Source organism: Euprymna scolopes, chromosome 42 (assembly GCF_053919585.1).
Source record: "Euprymna scolopes isolate OS-2025 chromosome 42, ASM5391958v1, whole genome shotgun sequence".
NCBI classification, from domain to species: Eukaryota; Metazoa; Mollusca; class Cephalopoda; order Sepiida; family Sepiolidae; genus Euprymna; species Euprymna scolopes.
In genome coordinates, this window is record NC_136523.1 from 48,131,091 (window position 1) to 48,137,090 (window position 6,000).

The window sequence follows — 6,000 nt, forward strand, 5'->3', positions numbered from 1 at the left end:
GATTAACAATATAAAGTTTCTTATATAATAATTTTACAACTGTGATTATTACTATCGTGTCTGTCGCTAAATTGATTCCGGTAGTATCTTCGATTTTGAATTTCTCTCTGTTCTCGTCTGGTGTTTGCAAGGGCAGATAATCCTGCCTCAATCCAAAATGAATTCAGTGGCACTAGGGAGGACAAAATTACTTATTCAGTAGAATCATAATGTGATGGCAATGATAGGGTGATTATTCATATTTGAACATTCAAAGATTTATCTCCCCTTTAGAGACATCGATTGTCGGAGGGGATGTCCATTCTCTTCTTGCTAGAGTACTTTGAAAAAGACGCAGTATTCTCATTTACTAAGATCACCTTGCAATTATTTCGTTATACGGCCACTATTTTTTTCTTCCATTTCCGGAAATAAAAAATAAACACGTGAACAGACAGAAAGTGTCGTTGTTTCTTTTAAATCTTATATTTCAGGTCGACAAGAGTGTATAGTCCATTTTTTTTTTTTTTACATAGGCGTCACCACTTATCAAGGCCGATCGGGCACTCAAGGATAAGGGTTAAAGAGTGTAGAGTAGTCAAAAGGACAATATAGTAATCAATACTAATGGAAGTTCGGTAAATTTGTTAACTTAAGTGGAACGGCTCATCAGAAACTTGTTCACGTTGGACTTGAAGAAACCATATTATGGACAGCTGGAAAGCAGGAAAACGGAAGACAATTCCACAGGCGTGCAGTTCTAAGAAAGAAGCTTTGATCATGGAATCTATGTTTAGGTTTAGGCACAGATAAAGAGTGGGGAAAATTATTGATAATGTTTTCAGCTAGTCTAGTGTTTCTTGTGAAAGTTTGGCGAGGGGGGACCATAGATTGAAGCTCAGTCGAACACTTTCCATGAAAATAACGATATCTAAGATGGTGAATTGAAAGAACCAACGCTATGCTCAGAGGCGAGTTTATGCTTGAGGACTAAATCATGCTGAACTCTCCGAATCACCATCATCATCATCATCATCATCATCATCATCATCATCATCATCATCATCATGCGATGGTCAAATTAAAGCATGGGACACCTCACGCTGGTCATCGTCAACTATGCTGTTTCTAGCTTTCCATCATTAACTCTCTGGCATCAATTGAAATGAATCTTGGGAGGCTTCATGTTTTGACAAGCTTCTAGGTCTGACCTTTACTCCTGATCTGAGATGGAACACGTACATCAAATCCGTTGCCAAAGTTGCTAGAAAAATGGTGGGATCACTCTACTGCTCCAGTAGATATCTCACTGCCGATACAGTCCTCTACCTGTATAAGAGCCAAGTACGTCCTAGAATGAAGTACTGTTTCCACATCTGGAAGGGGCTACTAGAAGTCCTATCCTGCCTTGACAGAGTTCAAAATAGACTTCGTAGTCTAGTAGGTGGTGCTCTTTTTTTCTTTCCTACATCCTCTTTCCTACAGAAGAGCCGTTGCGAGCCTTCTCCGCTTTATTATTATTTTCATGGCAAGTGCTCGTCTGAGCTCCAATCTATGGTCCCCTTTACCAAACTTTCACGAAAAATACTCGTCTACCTGAAAACACTATCAATAATTTCCCCCACTCTTTATCTGTGCCTAAACCTAAATGTAGATTCCATGAACAAAGCTTCTTTCTTAAAACTGGACGCCTGTGGAACTCTCTACCATTTTGCTTGCTTTTCAGCTGACTAAAATATGATCGTTTTCAAGTTCAACGTGAACAAGTTCTTGATGAGCTGTCCCCTTAAGTAATCCAATTTACCGATTTCCACTATAAGTGGTGACTCCTTTGTAAAAAATTAAAAAAAAAAAAAGCCTTCATCATGGAAACTGAACTCCTAAATTCTTTCCTCTCTTGACAGAGGAAAAAGTCGACCATTCTCAAGTTATGCATGTTTTTTTTTTTTGTTTGTTTGTTTTATTTCTTCTGGTTTTTGATGACCGTTCCACTTCACGGTAAATATCCTGAAAAAGTCTATTCTGATTGTGGCGTTGTTATTACTTTTAATATGGACCAAGCGTTGTATTTAGAGAATCGTAAAGAAAATAAAACTCTGAAAGAAAAAGTTTTTTATTTCACTCTGTTTCACATGCAAGTCGCCGACACGTATTTACAACACGACACAAGTTATATATTATTTTTTATTGTTATTTTTTTAATCCTTTGAAATGAGGCTTCATAATTATTGCATTTATTCTTTTTGCGAACTGTTATCCTCATCTGCATAGTTGTTGTTGTTGTTGTTGTTGTTGTTGTTGTTGTCGTTTCATCAGGTTTCGGCCAACTAATCCTTTAGCCTTCTTCAGGTGGTTAAATGCGATGATATTTGTAATTACTGCCTTCCATTTGGGGCCATGATGTAGTGGATAGAGGCGTTGAGCCTCTGCAGTTCCAGGTAAGCATTGTCTGAAGATAGTGGTTTCAATCCTATCCAAAGTAAAACGTGATGAGACAACAACAACTATGGAAGCCAGTACTTACTGGGAATGCAGTTACAAGAGGTCCTGGATATGACCTTAAATTATATCCGATGGTGAGGCCGCATCTTGCGGGCTTTGAGGAGTGTGGAGCCACGCTTTATTTGCCATTGCTCCCAGGTCCACTCTGACCCGGAGTGGTAGTACCTGTTAGGGTCCCAACTATGGGTGAAATAGAAACTAACTTTTTTTTCCTTTTTTTTATTTTACATGGGAGTCACCACTTATCAAGGCCCGAAGGCAACTCAGGGATAAGGTTTATTGCATGTACAGTAATCAATGAGATAGTATTGTAGTAATCATTAGTATTGGGGGTTTTGATAGAGTGTCTTTCTTAAGGGGGCGGTTTGTCAGGAGTTTGTTTATGTTGGACTTGAAGACGTCCAAGTTGTAGTCAGGTGGGAAACAGGCAAGCGGCAGAGAGTTCCACTGGCGTGCAGTTCTAAGAAAGAAGCTTTGTTCATGGAATCTACGTTTGGATTTAGGCACAGATAAAGAGTGGGGAAAATTATTGACAGTAGTTTAAGCCAGACGGGTGTTTCTCGTGAAAGATTGGCGAGGGGGGACGAGGGATGGGAGCTCAGACGAGCACCTGCCATGGAAATAACGATAAAACAAAGACAAGCTCACAACGTCTCTTCTGTGGGAGAGAGGTTGCAGGGAAGAGAAAAGGGCATCCTCCACTAAACCACGAAGTCTATTTTGTACTCTGTGGTTAATCCAAGGTTCGAGTCCCTGACTATCAGGTGGGTAACATCAGCCCAGATGAAACGTTTACCTTCAGCACTCTTACTAGTGACATGATCACAAGGATAGGCATAGAAACAGAAAAATAATAAATAAAAATAATAAATAAAAATAATACATAAAAATAATAAATAAAAATAATAAATAAAAATAATAAATAAAAATAATTAATAAAAAAAACCATAAAAATAATAAATAAAATAATAAATAAAAATAATAAATAAAAATAATAAATAAAAAAATACATAAAAATAATAAATAAAAATAATACATAAAAATAATAAATAAAAATAATACATAAAAATAATAAATAAAAATAATAAATAAAAATAATAAATAAAAAATACATAAAAAAAAAATAAAAATAATACATAAAAATAATACATAAAAATAATAAATAAAAATAATAAATAAAAATAATAAATAAAAATAATAAAGAAAATAATAAATAAAAATAATACATAAAAATAATACATAAAAATAATAAATAATAAACAAAAATAATAAATAAAAATAATAAATAAAAATAATAAATAAAAATAATAAGTAAAAATAATAAATAAAAATAATACATAAAAATAATACATAAAAATAATACATAAAAATAATAAATAAAAATAATAAATAAAAATTATAAATAAAAATAATGAATAAAAATAATACATAAAAATAATACATAAAAATAATAAATAAAAATAATACATAAAAATAATACATAAAAATAATAAATAAAAATAATAAATAAAAATAATAAATAAAAATAATAAATAAAAATTATACATAAAAATTATAAATAAAAATAATACATAAAAATAATACATAAAAATAATACATAAAAATAATAAATAAAAATAATAAATAAAATAATAAATAAAAATAATAAATAAAAATAATAAATAAAAATTATAAATAAAAATAATACATAAAAATAATACATAAAAATAATACATAAAAATAATACATAAAAATAATAAATAAAAAAAATAAATAAAAATAATAAATAAAAATAATGAATAAAAATAATAAATAAAAATAATAAATAAAAATAATAAATAAAAATAATAAATAAAAATAATAAATAAAAATAATAAATAAAAATAATAAATAAAATAATAAATAAAAATAATAAATAAAAATAATACATAAAAATAATAAATAAAAATAATAAATAAAAATAATACATAAAAATAATAAATAAAAATAATAAATAAAAATAATAAATAAAATAATACATAAAAATAATAAATAAAAATAATAAATAAAAATAATAAATAAAAATAATACATAAAAATAATAAATAAAAATAATAAATAAAAATAATAAATACAAATAATAAATAAAAATAATAAATAAAAATAATAAATTAAAATAATAAATAAAAAGATTAAATAAAAATAATAAATAAAAATACTAAATAAATTAATAAATAAACATAATAAATAAAAATAATACATAAAAATAATAAATAAAAATAATAAATAAAAATAATAAATAAAAATAATAAATAAAAATAACAAATAAAAATAATAAATAAAAATAATACATAAAAATAATAAATAAAAATAATACATAAAAATAATAAATAAAAATAATACATAAAAATAATAAATAAAAATAATAAATAAAAATAATAAATAAAAATAATACATAAAAATAATAAATAAAAATAATAAATAAAAATAATACATAAAAATAATAAATAAAAATAATACATAAAAATAATAAATAAAAATAATAAATAAAAATAATAAATAAAAATAATAAATAAAAATAATACATAAAAATAATAAATAAAAATAATAAATAAAAATAATAAATAAAAATAATAAATAAAAATAATAAATAAAAATAATAAATAAAAATAATAAATAAAAATAATAAATTAAAATAATACATAAAAAGATTAAATAAAAATAATAAATAAAAATACTAAATAAATTAATAAATAAACATAATAAATAAAAATAATACATAAAAATAATAAATAAAAATAATAAATAAAAATTATAAATAAAAATTATTAAAAAAATTAATACATAAAAATAATACATAAAAATAATACATAAAAATAATAAATAAAAATAATACATAAAAATAATAAATAAAAATAATAAATAAAAATAATACATAAAAATAATAAATAAAAATAATAAATAAAAATAATACATAAAAATAATAAATAAAAATAATAAATAAAAATAATAAATAAAAATAATAAATAAAAATAATAAATAAAAATAATACATAAAATAATATATAAAAATAATAAATAAAATAATAAAAAAAATAATAAACAAAAATAATAAATAAAAATAATAAATAAAAATAATAAATAAAAATAATAAATAAAAATAATAAATAAAAATAATAAATTAAAATAATAAATAAAAAGATTAAATAAAAATAATAAATAAAAATACTAAATAAATTAATAAATAAACATAATAAATAAAAATAATACATAAAAATAATAAATAAAAATAATAAATAAAAATAATAAATAAAAATAATAAATAAAAATGATAAATAAAAATAACAAATAAAAATAATAAATAAAAATAATACATAAAAATAATAAATAAAAATAATACATAAAAATAATAAATAAAAATAATACATAAAAATAATAAATAAAAATAATAAATAAAAATAATAAATAAAAATAATACATAAAAATAATAAATAAAAATATTAAATAAAAATAATACATAAAAATAATAAATAAAAATAATGCATAAAAATAATGAATAAAAA